A 15,337-nucleotide genomic window follows, 5' to 3' on the forward strand; every position below is an offset into this window, starting at 1 on the left:
GAAAACAGCAGAAGTCAAAATTATTAGCCCCACTTTGTTTTTTTATTTTTATTTATTATTATTATTATTATTTTTACATATTTCCCAAATGATGTTTAACAAATTCAAGAAATGTTCACAGTATGTCTGATTATATTTTTTTTCTTCTGAATAAAGTCTTATTTGTTTTATTTTGGCTAGAATTAAAACTGTTTTTATTTTTCAAACACCATTTTAAGGTCAACATTATTAGCCCTTTTAAGCTATATACTTTTTAATAGTCTACAGAACAAACCATCATTATACAATAACTTGCCTAATTACCCTAACCTGACAAGTTAACCTAATTAACCTAGTTAAACCTTTAAATGTCACTTTAAGCTGTATAGAAGTGTCTTGAAAAATATATAGTCAAATATTATTTACTGTCATCATGGCAAAGATAAAATAAATCAGTCATTAGAAATGAGTTATTAAACTATTATGTTTAGAAATGTGTTGAAAATCTCCATTAAACAGCAATTGGGGAAAAATAAACAAGGGGGCTAAAAATTCAGACTTCAACTATATATATATATAGTTAGAATTATTAGCTTCACCTGAATTATTAGATAGCTGTTTTTTTCCTTGATGTGTGTATTATTTTCTAATAATCACAATATTTTTTGGCTTTTTATCTCTTCATGTTAAGCTGCATTAACACAATCTACATTGTAAAGGCAAAAACGAAATACAGATTAATTGAATGACAATGGCTCGTTATCAATTATTCCTCACACAAATCTCAGACCTCACCAATTTTCAAACCACAGTTATGACCATGTTTAGGAGCAGCGTTTTTTTATTTTTTTTTTTGTGCTTTACACACAACACATCCAATCAGATTCCTCTGGTGAAGGGCTGTCATTACCGGTGCGATTATAATCAGCTCTCCGCATGTTGGCGCACATCCTAATGAACGCGGAGCAGCGATGGCGCGACCTTCTGGACCTGCTCTCCTCCTTCAGTTCGACGCTTCGGGGCGTCCTGACTGCGCAGAAACGCACGCGACATGATAATAACCTCATTACAGCAGACCTTGACTTTCTGCGGGAGAAGATGGGATTTAAATCAAGCGTTTATCGCCTCTAATCTCTCTGAGAGATGAAGAGGGTGAATGTGAGATGATGCCGCTTTCTATGTGTGATATAATACGCTCTCGTCTTGTATATGTGGGGATGGGATAGCTGTTGGAGTGTGTGTCACTGCTGTCTTTGAGGTTGTGTTTGACTGTTGAAATAGATGAAAAAAGAGGTAAGCGTGCGCTTGAAGTGCCGTTTGTGGCCTAATAAATTGCACAGCAATAAAATCAGCTTTGATTGTCCAGTAAAGGCGTGTGACAGGAGCTGTTTTTCATGTTTTTTCTTGTTTACACTCCACTAAACGGGAGTGTAAGTGTCTTTTTCAAGGACAGCACATTTTATACACACACACACACACACACACACACACACACACACACACACACACACACACACACACACACACACACACACATATGCATACACACACACACATACGCATACACACACACACACACACATACGCATACACACACACACACACACACACACACAGCTCTCAGCAGCATTTATGACCACTTGAAAAGCTGCTTAAAAAACAACAGGATTGATAGAGCTCAGCAATACATCACAGAGATACCTTAGCAACCGCATGGCAACACACTGACAACAATGTTAAAGTATTTGACTGACTCTTCAGCAATACAGTTTCAGAAATCACACCATCTGATTTTATTCCTTCGCAACCCCACTGGAACACACATTCTGATTTTACTCCTTAGCAACCATATGGGAACAAACATTCTGATTTTACTCCTTAGCAACCACATGGGAACACACATTCTGATTTTACTTATTAGCAACTACATGGGAACACACATTCTGATCTTTTTACTTAGCAACCACATGGGAACAAACATTCTGATTTTACTCCTTAGCAACAGCATGGCAACACACATTCTGATTTTACTCCTCAGCAACAGCATGGGAACACACATTCTGACTTTACTACTTAGCAACCACATAGGAACACACATTCTGATTTTACTCCTTAGCAACCAAATGGGAACACACATTCTGATTTTACTCCTTAGCAACCGCATGGGAACACACATTCTGAAATTAGCAACCTTAGCAACGGCATGGGAACACACATTCTGAAATTAGCAACTTTAGCAACCGGATGGGAACACACACTCTGATTTTACTCCTTAGCAACTACATTGGAACACACATTCTGACCTTTTTCCTTAGCAACCACATAAGAACACACATTCTGATTTTACTCTTAGCAACCAAATGGGAACACACATTCTGATTTTACTCCTTAGCAACCACATGCGAACACACATTCTGATTTTACTCCTTAGCAACAGCATGGCAACACACATTCTGATTTTACTGCTCAGCAACGGCATGGGAACACACATTCTGATTTTACTCCTTAGCAACAGCATGGCAACACACATTCTGATTTTACTCTTTAGCAACCAAATGAGAACACACATTCTGATTTTACTCTTAGCAACAGCATGGCAACACACATTCTGATTTTAATCCTTAGCAACCACATGGGAACAAATATTCTGATTTTACTCCTTAGCAACCACATGCGAACACACATTCTGATTTTACTCTTAGCAACAGCATGGCAACACACATTCTGATTTTACTGCTCAGCAACGGCATGGGAACACACATTCTGATTTTACTCCTTAGCAACAGCATGTGAACACACATTCTGATTTTACTCCTTAGCAACAGCATGGCAACACACATTCTGATTTTACTCCTTAGCAACCAAATGAGAACACACATTCTGATTTTACTCTTAGCAACAGCATGGCAACACACATTCTGATTTTACTCCTTAGCAACCACATGGGAACAAACATTCTGATTTTACTCCTTCGCAACCACATGCGAACACACATTCTGATTTTACTCCTCAGCAACAGCATGGGAACACACATTCTGATTTTACTCCCCAGCAACAGCATGGCAACACACATTTTGATTTTACTCCTCAGCAACAGCATGGCAACACACATTCTGATTTTACTCCTTAGCAACCAAATGGGAAGACACATTCTGATTTTACTCCTTAGCAACCAAATGGGGACATTCTGATTTTACTCCTTAGTAACCGCATGGGAACACTCATTCTGAAAATAACAACCTTAACTACTACATGGGAACACACATTCTAAAATTAGCAACCTTAAGAACCGCATGGGAACACACATTCTGAAATCAGCAATCTTAGCAACCGCATGGGAACACCCTCATTGCTATTCTTTAGTTCAACAATTCTTTGACGATGTCCGTTTGACAGTTTCAGGCACAATATTCTAAACCACAGCCCTCTTACCGTTAGTTTGCCAAAAGGGAATAGCGCAAAAAGAAAAACCCCGCCCATTAGGTCCATTAACATACCAAAATAAAATTCTTCTAAAATCTGCATATCAACACCACAGACAACAACTGAACACCATTCATGCGCAAACTCTACTCACATGACCTGATTTGTGAGTATTTGTGAATGTAAGTGTGTTGTTTGACCTCAGCTCAACTCTTCACCATCTCGAACTGTGCTCGGAGAATGCAGTAAACTTCCCCTCCCACTCATGACCGTCACGTCACATTTACCGTCCCACTGAGGATGGCGCAGAAGACCCCCATGGCCCCCCGAGACCTGAGTCGGCACACTTAACCCCCGCTAAATTGGATTTTAAATGCAGATAATTGGTGCTGGGGTGAGAATGGAGCTATTTCCAAAAGATGCATCGTCCACACAAACACAAGACAGTGATTCATGATCCTCTTTCGGGTTCGCAATTAAGCGGAGCCGGTCCTGGTGGAGACGCGGCTCTGTAAACCAGTGTGGGCTTCACTTTTATGTGCTCCACTTTCAGGACGAGTGCAATGCTGTCATTAGAAACGCAAGCAATAAACATGGAGGACCGCAGATTAGAGAATTGTTCCTCTCATCGCATTAATGGGAACCATTACAGCTTTACATCAGGAAAAAGAGCAGCGCTGCAGATAAACTCACAGCACAGCCTTTAAAACAACACTGCTTTAGACTGGCAAAATATTAAAGTATCTATGAATATGCTACACATTTGCAATAAAAGCTGGACGCTATCAGAACTATGCTGTAAAAATGTGTTTTTTTGCAATGACAGACAGAAATTGTATTTTTCATAGCAGCCAAAACCACGCCAACCTACTGTATACCAATATCCAAGTAGCATATTTATTAACAACTTGTTTTATAAATGAAGACACTAAGAAGCAACAACTAATTATTTAATAAATATACTGCATTCAAAGCTAGACATTTGAACAGAGTTGTGCGACAGAAACAGATTTTTTTTGTAATAATAGACAGAAATCCAGGTATTACTCTAACATTCAGACACCTTAGCAACCACATAGCAAAACTATAGAAACCTGACAACATTATACCAACATCATGTTTTACCAACCAACCATTCATTCAACCATTCATTCAACCATCCATCCATCCATCCATCCATCCATCCATCCATCCATCCATCCATCCATCCATCCATCCATCCATCCATTTGTTCATTCATTTATCTGTTTATTCAACCATTCCTACATCCATCTATCAGTCCATGCATCCGTCCATCCATCCATCAATCTGTAGATCCTACATCCATCTATCTGTTTATCCATTAATTGCTCATCTTTCTATTTGTTTATTTATTCATCCATCCATCCATCCATCCATCCATTCATCCAACTAATCATTCATCTGTTTGTTCATCCATAAGCATTTCTTCTATCTGTTCATTCATCCATCCATAAATCCATGTTTATCCATCTATCTACCCATCTGTTTATCAATCAATTGCTCATCTATCCATCCATTTGTTTATCCATCCATCCATCCATTCATCCATCCATCCATCCATCCATCCATCCATCCATCCATCCATCCATCCATCCATCCATCCATCCATCCATCCATCCATTCATTTATTCATCCAACAATCCTTCCATTCACCCATCTGTTCATTCATCCATCCATCTGTTCATTCATCCATCCATTCATCTATTTGTCCATTCTTCCATTCATCCATCCATCCGTCCGTCCGTCCGTCCGTCCATCCATCCATCCATCCATCCATCCATCATTTTTTTCATCCGTCTGTTCATTCATCCATCCGTCCATCTATCAGTTCATCTATCAATTGCTCATCTATCCATCCATCCATCCATCCATCCATCCATCCATCCATCCATCCATCCATCCATCCATCCATTCATCCATCTGTTTATTCATCCATCCATCCATCTATCTGTTTATCCATCCATCCATCCATCCATCCATCCATCCATCCATCCATCCATCCATCCATCCATCCATCATTCAATCCATTCATCCTTCGATTTATCAATCCATTTGTTCATTCGTCCATTCATCCATCAATCTGTTAATTCATTTATCCATCCATCCATCCATCCATCCATTCATCTGGTCATTCATCCCTAAATTCATCTGTTCGTCCAATCGTCCATCCATCCATCCATCCATCCATCCATCCATCCATCCATCCATCTATCCATCCATCCATCCACCCATTCATTCATCCATCCATCCATCCATCCATCCACCCATTCATCCATCCATCCATCCATCCACCTATTCAGCTGTCAATCCATCTGTTCATCCTTTCATTCATCTATATATTCAGCTAACTATCCATCTGTTCACCCATCCATTCATACATCTGGTCCGTCCATCCATCCATCCATCCATCCATCCATACATCCATCCATACATCCATACATCTAGTCCGTCCATCCATCTATCCATCCATCCATCCATCCATCCATCCATCCATACATACATCCATCCATACATCCATACATCTAGTCCGTCCATCCATCCATCCATCCATCCATCCATCCATCCATCCATCCATCCATCCATCCATCCATCCATCCATCCATCTATCCATCCAACCAACCAACCAACCAGGCAACCAATCAGTCAATAAGAATTATGGATTTGCAGTAACAGCAGAACACTGAGAATTTTCAATAAAAGCTTTAGTAGTGGATGACAGATAACAGATTTTAACAAAGTTTTTTTTTTTCAATGGTCAGTCTCATCACAAAGAGCAGGACTGCACAGAAATCAGATGTAAAAATGTCTGCACAGCCTTTGTGCTTTAAAACCCCCAGAAAAAAAGCCAGATTTACCTTGAGAAGATATGAAAGTGTCTTTGAATATATTAAACACACGCACTGTAATCTTGCCTCTCCAAGACTTTTGCTCATTCGAATCTTTTAAATGAATCAGTTCTTCTGGCTGAAAGTCAGGGTTTTATCAGCACCATGTGAACAGGATTTATTCCTGAATGAATTTCAATATCACCCGATCAGTAGAGAAGAAATGATTTTCCGCTCAAAATATGCCAGAATATTTCACAAACATATCCAAAGACGTGGCTAGTAATGCATTCATGTGAAACTGTAAAGTAGAAAGACTGAATCTCTCTTATAAGAAAAACAACAGCATTTTCTATTTTACAGGACCTTCGAGCCATGACAAATTATGGATTACATAAACCCATGTTATGCCATCATAATTGTCCCCCAAATATTGTCCTAACTAGTCGAACACAATTATCTGAACAAACACATTTTCTTTTCTGAACTGTAAAGGGTCTTTGAGCTCTCAGCATGCTCTGCGGCACAAATAAATGATGTGCTTACTGTTATTGAATATTTTTGGTCACTTTATTTCTTGTTTCGTCATTAGACAGACAGCTATTAGATGTATTTTGATGTAATTCTGAGCTATTGTTTGCGTTTTATGTCCTCTTTTTATACCAGATAAGGTTAATAGAATATACAACCTCCCAAACATCTTGTCAAACACATTTAGAGCATTTAGCTGGAAATTTAGGATGACTACTTGTTTTTTTGTTTATTGTACAAAAAGACATTAAATATATTCATTCATTAATTTTACTTTGGCTTAGTTCCTTATTTATCCAACCCATCACCAAGAAACACCCACACACACTCATTCACACACACACACACAAACACACACACACTACTGACAATTAGCTTACCCAATTTACCTGTACCGCATGTCTTTGGACCGTGGGGGAAACCAGAGCAGCTGGAGGAAACCCACACCAACACGGCGAGAACATGCAAACTCCACACAGAAAAGCCAACTGACTGAGGCTCGAACCAGCGACCTTCTTGCTGTGGGGCGAAGTTAAATATATATGTGCACTAAATGATAATGAAATATTTATTTATTTGTTTATTTATTTATTTATTTATTTATTTATTTATTTATTTATTTGTTTGTTTGGTAACTTAGGAGACCAAAAAATTGTTGTTTGTCTGTATTTTACAGTTGTGTGTTTGATAGATGGGCAATGCAGTGGCTCAGTAGGTAGTGCTGTCGCCTTGCAGCAAGAAGGTTGCTGGTTCGAGCCTTAGCTGAGTCAGTTGGCATTTTTGTGGAGTTTGTATGTGTTCGCGTGGGTTTCCTCCGGGTGCTCTGGTTTCCCACACTGTCCAAAGACATGCGGTACAGGTGAATTGGGTAAGCTAAAATAGTCTGTAATGTATGTGTGTGAATGAGAGTGTATGAGTGTATGGGTGTTTCTTTATAGAGCGAAAAATAAATTAATATGTGGCAGAATAACCCTGATTTAAAAAAAATAAATAAAATAACCAATTGTCCTTTTCTGCAAAAAAATAAAAAATAAAATAAAAATCAACAAAACACTGGTGTAAATGGAGATATATTTTGCCATTCGTAAGATGTTATCACATATTTAGAAAACAAAATAAATATTACCATTTTACTCAAGCCTAATAACTCTAGCGCAGGGCATTTATCTTATTTAAAAAAATTTAAGCATTCATTCATTCATTCTTCTTCCCACAAGGGTCGTCACAGCAAAATGAACCACCAATTATTCCATCATATGTTTTACGAATGCCTTTCCAGCCACAATCCAATACTAGGAAATACCCATACACAATCTCTCTCACACACACACTACAGTCAATTTTGTCTACCCAATTCACCTATAGCACATGTCTTTGGACTGTGGGGGAAACATGAGCACCCGGAGGAAACCCAAGTTTCAACTCATTTCCAATAAGTACTTTAAACAAGCAGCAAGTTTTTGTTTCTGAACATTAGTATTTCAGTGATTACATCCCTGACACAAAAAAGGCAACAGCATGGAAAGAAAATGAGCTGAAAGAAATGAAATTAACTGCTCGAGTGGCTTATTTAACACTTGACCTCATTCATTTGACCTGAACAGAGAGTCGAGCACTGCTGTTCTGCTCTTTTTATTGCACGATAACAGTACTAGAGCATTTTAAGTGCTTTGGATGTGACATTTGCAGTAAAAAAAAACATAAAGTCTATGTTAACATTACATTGAAACATCTGTTTCTATTTTACACGACAACTAACCACAGAGTTATGGAATATCAATCCGTAACCATGATTTATATTATTTAAATGAGGGAAATAAATATGCATTATGGGTGTGGTGTAGTCCTAAAAAAAGGTTGTACTTTTACCCACCCAACCCAAATTTTAAAAGTAAGAAACGATAAAAGTCAATGTTTCTCTGATTCATTAATTATATAATTAATTTTATATACTAAACAGCAGTTACTGGCTGATTATATTGAGCTGTAATTATATATATATATATATATATATATATATATATATATATATATATATATATATATATATATATATATATATATGTATGTATGTATGTATGTATATATGTATGTATGTATGTATGTATGTATGTATATATATATATATGTATGTATGTATGTATATATATATATATATATATATATATATATATATATATATATATATATATATATATATATATATGTATATGCATTGTTTCCGCTACATTCATTCTTTTATGGCATGGCACCACACCAAAATTCAACCCGCCACGGCTACATTACAGCTTCTCATTCAAAACATTTAGTCGTTGTTTTTTTTTCTTTAATCGCACCACAACGTATTAAAAGGTAAGTGAATTAACAGCGCAAACCTTTCTGCAATCGTATTAGTGCAGTGCATTATTTGTTTAACCCTATAAGGTGGCATGCTGGCTGACTGAAAGCGCTGTGCGATGCAAGAGGCCAGCAAAAATGGTGTAGCTTTCAGTTATGATGAACACAGTTAATAATTATACTTTATTGATAGATAAAGGTCTAGGGCTCTGCATACAATGACTTTATTTTGCTGGAGTTTCACTTTACTTCAGGACACATTAATGACGCTCTGTAGGTCAATTGGAGACATTCAGAAATATTCCTAGCAAATCTAATCAATGTTGGAGACATCCTCTTTACATAAATGCACTAAACCGCACTTCAGCAGCGTTTATTTGAGAGCGCACAAGAAAATCTGCGATTGAGCAGCGTATATTTGATTTGAGGGGACATGCAAGAAGTTTTGTGTAAGAATAGAGAAAATTGGTGCGCAAGCAAAGAAATTTGCATGCATGTATTACATAAATGAGGTCTCAACTTGTAAAACTGCACTCACAACATATGTCATTGAAAAAACATCACAGGTAGATGTTAGATCTGTGTAAAAGGCTGCCACCACACCACAGGAAAAAATCCTAAAGGAAACACTGATGTATATATTAAAACGTATATGCTAATTTACACATTTCACTATCGTTGTTATGATTAATGTTTTCTTTCTGTTTTTTTTTTATCCTCCTCTTCGTTTGCTCAACCCTTAGGTTTCTTATTGGTTTATTATTCTGTCCATCATCATTATGACATTCTCCGGTTCGACCAATCCCAGGACGAGTCGCAAGGATTTAAAGCCCTAACAGACCAGTGTGTGGGGTGCGCTCTGCCTCGGCGAACCCTTTTTTGCTCTACGCAATTTGTTTGTGCAAATGCTTCGTCTATTTAGTGATTTATCTCAGTTACTGTGATAATTCGAGTTTGCTTGTTGAACTTTGTTGGCTTTAAGTAACATAATATGATGGTTGTTGTGTGATTCTAAACTAAGCTTTGACGGACTTCTCCGGTTTGTTTTAGTTTAGATTGATGTTTTGTTAGATTAGTTTGAGTGTTTTGCCACCTGTGTATTTTTGAGTTTTGTAGTTTAATTAGTTTAGTTCGGGTGTCGTACACTGAAGATCTCGGTTTTTATTTTTTATTTTGACGCCTAGTTTAGACTTCAGATTTAAGGATTGTTTTGTTTTGTTAATTTCTTTGATTTGGCTTACACTCGTTGTTTTTGTTTAAAGATTATAATTATAAATGTTTATTTCTTTTTTCCCATTTATTATTGTTACATGTTACAATTACTGAGTAAAAAGCTTAAATAAGAGTAACTGTTCCTTGCCTCATTCTTGATCTGTCGCACACATTACACCTGTCTCACTAAAATGTTACAGCATCCCACTTTAACATCATCCGCTTGTTAAGTGATGACGTGTTGGTGATGTATGTAATACTGTTTCCGGGTCCAAGCCGCCAATCACTTGAGTGGAGAAATCATTCGTTTATGATCACTTTTTATTCCTATCACACATTAAAGTCATAAGCCCCTTTCACACATACAGACCTTTCCGGAAAATTACCGGCAATTTTCCGGAAAGGTTGTATGTGTGAACAGGCCCTTTTTGAAAATACCGGTAAATTCGTTCTGGCTATTTTCCGGAAAGAGAAGTTGTAACATTACCGGTAATTTGCCGGAATGCTGCGCTGTGTGAATGCACAAGGAAGATTGCCGTAATAAGCGCGTCCACGTCTAGAACGGGCTGACGTGAAACACCTGCTTTAGCCAATCAGAACAGTCAGACGCATTCACGTGCGCGCGGTTTATGAGAATAAAAGCCTTTGAATATTTTTTCCAGACACATTTAGCTGCTAGATGTTAGTCAGATAATGTTTCTATGTTCCTTCTTAATGCTGTGTAAATAATTATCGATAAAATGTTTATGATAATCCGTTGTTTGTTTACCTTCAAGCTTTGCGTGTGCCGTGAGCGCCCATAGTGCCAGCACACACACATATCATGAACATCTCGACATGCGAAAGTGTTTTTCTATGTTTTCATTAGAGTTGTACTCAATACTGATCCATCGGAAGAGTTTGTAATGTAGTCAAATGTTTACAAACACAAGCGCAGCTGTTTAGAGGTCGTTTCTGGTTAATGATGTCAGAATTTACCGGCATTTTGCGATGGATGTGTGAATGCTCTTTTCCGGAAAAATTCCGTAACGTCCTCGACTGTGTGAACAGCGCTTTTTTGAATATACCGGTAAAGTAGTTCCGGAAATTTTCCGGATATTTACCGGTATCACTGTGTGAAAGGGGCTATAGTGTACACAACAATCTCAGGGCTTGCTGCATAACAAATACCAACATTTTAACAATTTCTAAAACAATGAATCACTTTCTGGCCATCGGATATTAGGCATGGACATATTGCTATCGTGACTTTCAAAAGTGTTAAATCGCTTTGTAAATGTTTATTATATATTATATTATATATTATTATAGCGCTTGGACCCGGAAGCCGCTCCGCATGACGTCACACTTAACAAGCGGAAAAACACAACAATCGTAATATAAGTCATGATAGGAAATCATTTTTAATACAATACAACACACAATGTTTCACTCTGATGTCACTCTGATATGCAGTTAAAATGAGTACATTCATTGAGTGGTTCTGTCACTGTGTTTAATCATGCATGAATGATGTAGTTAATGCACATGCACTGCGTTTTATTTTCTGTGTTAATTGTGAAATGAACCGCAAAATGCCTGTTAAGGGTTACATTTTTGCAGGAGAAAACAGCTGTGATAGGGAGGGGAGAGCCGAGGAAACAAGTAGTTCTATAGCAAAGAACTGCAAAAATTCTAACAATCTATCGATAAACACATCTTGTGCTCTTGCTCTGCGCAGCTGTGGTTTGCTGCCTAAATGAAAAATGAGTTGAAAATGGAGGAGAAAAAGTCTATTGCCTTTTTTTTTATATCAAATTTAAAGATCTCTGAGGCGATCATTTAGTAGTGTACAGTACAGGTGGGCTTAAGCGACGCCCATGCTGTTTTATGAGTTTACTTGAATGTTTCAGCGAGATATCATTCAACTGACTTGTCGTCGACTTTGAAAAACTCACTCGAAAAACTCATTTCCTCACAGCTTATGTGGTCGTCAGGGGGCGGGGAATGGTGCAAATTAAACAAAACTGCACCAATTACAACAAATTAAGTTGCGAGTTAAAAAACATTTGGTATACAGTTAAAGGAGACGCGACTACACATAAATTAGAGAAGTCTAAAGACCAAAAAAAGTGAGTATACAGAGGGTATATGCAATTACTGTCGTAATACCCAAACAGCTCGTGGAAAAAAGTAGGCATATGGAGTATACATGCGTATAGCCCCGACTACACCACTGGTGTAACCAAAAAGTTTGTGAGTTTAAAGGTTAATCGGTGAGTCCATCAGTCAGTCAGTTGACAGTGGCCTCTGATGGATTTACATGAGAACAGCAGGTGCTTTGAGATCTCAAAAAGCGTAAACAGCTGCATCTGGTGGATTCGCGAAAACAAAACCTACAAAAAATGTAGCTCCTGGGACGTAGTTGACGTTCTCCAGAAATGTATTTAGGGGTACGTTTTCAGAATGAGCCTGGGTTGGCATTTCTGTGGTGTTGTTCAGAGATCTGCTTTTACGAGCCACTGACAGCCGTTTTCCTTCATTGGCTCTCTCCTTGAGTCATGGAGTCATTGAGAAAGCTTCATATCTGCTGCCGTCTGAGGAATGACACAATATGAGGCATGTGTGCTGATAAAGGACGGGGCAGATATTGGCCCTTGTGAGATTAATGTCAGACTTATTTCGGAGATCCCGAGTGCTAGTGAAGCTCTGATGAAACTGGCTCTCGCTAGAGCTCTTATGACATCCCGCACGGATGAAGTATTTCTGGATTTGGGTTATTCCTTCCCTGCGAGATTCATTTGAGCGTTCGTTTTGTCAGTTCGGCTAACATTAACGCTATATTTCATTTCGATTACCTTTCTTGTCAGGGATAAACTCAATTAAAGAAGATTTTGTCCCAAAGCAGATTGTTTTGCCCTTGAAGTAACGCGGTTTTATGAGATTTTGTCCTGAAGGTCTTTGGGAGGTATGAAAACAAACGTGAGAACAGTTTAGAGTTACAAATATTGAGCTGTCAATCACAGTTGGGTGTTTTTTTTTTCTAATAAGAAATACAAAAAGTAGAAAGTGAGAGAGAAAGACTTTAAATTTTGATTGCTAACAACTCAATACAGTAATAACTTCCATGTAAAAAACTTTAAGCATCTTATTTCAAATAGGTTTTATAAAGAAAATTTTAATAAAATCTCAACAGAGATGATATAGGGGGTCATATTAATACATTTGTACAAGTGTCATTTGAACCCAGAACAGGTCACAAATCATTTTTACCCCATGCATTAAATGCTTTTTTGGAGAGTGAAACATTTTTTTCATGTGTGTTTCTTTATGTGCAAATGAGCTGTGGCTCCCTTCCCACTTTCCAGAAAAGGTCTCAGATACTCAAGCGATAACAAATAAAACATCTGTGTGTGTTTTAAAGAAGAGTTGTGCTGAATTTTCAGCCACTGAAGATTATTGGATAAAAATGGCATTTTTGGTTTATGGGTGAAAGAGAAAAATGAACAGTTGAAGTCAGCATTATTATTAGTACCCTTTTGATTATTATTATTTTCTTTTCCTTTTTTAATTATTTCCCAAATGATATTTAGCAGAGAAAGGAAATTTTCATAGTATGTCTAATACTATTTTGTCTTCTGGAGAAAGTCTTATTTGTTTTATTTCAGCTAGAATGAAAGCAGTTTTCAATTGTTTTTAAACACCATTTTAAGGTCAATGTTATTAGCCCCTTTAAGCTATATATTTTTCCGATAGTCTACAGAACAAACCATGATTACACAATAACTTGCCTAATTACCCTAACCTCCCTAGTTAACCTAATTAACCTAGTTAAGCCTTTAAATGTCATTTTAAGCTGTATAGAAGTGTCTTGAAAAATAACTAGTAAAATATTATTTACTGTCATCCTGGCAAAGATAAAATAAATCAGTTATTAGAAATGAGTTATTAAAACTATTATGATTAGAAATGTGTTGAAGAAATCTTCTCTCCGTTAAACAGAAATTGGGGAAAAAATTAACATGGGGGTGTCATGTTTACCAGTGAACAAACCACCAGATGTCGCTGGTAAACACTCACTCATGAAACTACAAATCTGCCAGTTAATGGACTTCAACTTCATACATGCTCTTCACCCACACACCTGCTTTCTCATTTAGCTTGATTTACATTCACACCTGAGGACTTTCAGAGACTGATTAACACACACTATTTAAGCCACTCATTCACTCCTACAGTTTGCCGAGTCTTGTTTATCTGTAAGGTGACATTACAATGCGGTTTCCCTGTCTTGTTTTCCTGTGTTTTGATCTTAGCTTTGTTTATCCAGTTCTCCTGTTTAGCCGCCTGCCTTCTGACCCCTCGCTTGTGTTTGATTACGATTCTGGATTGTCTACATATATCTGTTTGCACCTGAATTGACCATCGCTTGCCTGACTTTGAATAAACCTGCATTTGGATCCTACCTTCTGTTGTCAGTGTCACTCCCCGGCGTTACAGGGGGCTAATAATTCAGGGAGGCTAAAAATTCTGACTTCAACTGTGGGTAAAAAAAAAATATGGGTGAAAGTTATATGAGTAAGTTGGAGTGGGGAGTCCCCACATGCTTTATGTTTGATTGGTTATTTATTTCATATGTTGTTGGGCTCCCCATCTGTTGCTGTTCAGATTGTTTTACATAGGAGTTTATATAAAAAAAATAATCAGTTGGAGAAGTTTGGCCATTGTTTATTTATGTTACATTTTCTTAAAGATACCAGTTGTATTTCAAAGGTTCAAGAAACGCTTGAGTACTTTTTTTCTTTCTCCCCTGTTCTGCTTGCAGAGCTCCACGCCCATTTCACTTTTTGAAAAAATTCTGAGAAAGACTCGAAGGGGTTGGCCCTTTAAGTACACATGAAATCAAAACTAACCATATGATTTTGTTAGCTCACATTGCCAATTTTGTGGTGAACAATAAAACTGTGCATGTCACTAAGAAAAAAAAAAGTTTGCCCTTGTAATCTTTAATTAAAGTCTGAAAATGCACA

At 37.4% G+C, this 15,337-nt stretch overlaps 1 protein-coding gene and 1 long non-coding RNA gene across 7 annotated transcripts in view; both read right to left on the reverse strand.

The window, feature by feature from the left end:
* The window catches only part of shisa6a (shisa family member 6a), a 214,865-nt gene that overhangs the window by 75,461 nt on the left and 124,067 nt on the right, over positions 1–15,337 (reverse strand). The gene's annotated exons all lie outside the window — the stretch shown is intronic.
* On the reverse strand, positions 835–2,793 carry LOC147845509 (uncharacterized). Its single transcript, XR_015480452.1, has 3 exons — positions 2,560–2,793; positions 2,391–2,521; positions 835–1,883 (listed from the first exon to the last, which is right to left on the reverse strand). It is a non-coding gene; the product is annotated as an uncharacterized LOC147845509 (long non-coding RNA).

The sequence above is a fragment of the Danio rerio genome, chromosome 3, assembly GCF_052040795.2.
Source record: "Danio rerio strain M-AB ecotype USA chromosome 3, GRCz13ab, whole genome shotgun sequence".
NCBI classification, from domain to species: domain Eukaryota; kingdom Metazoa; phylum Chordata; class Actinopteri; order Cypriniformes; family Danionidae; genus Danio; species Danio rerio.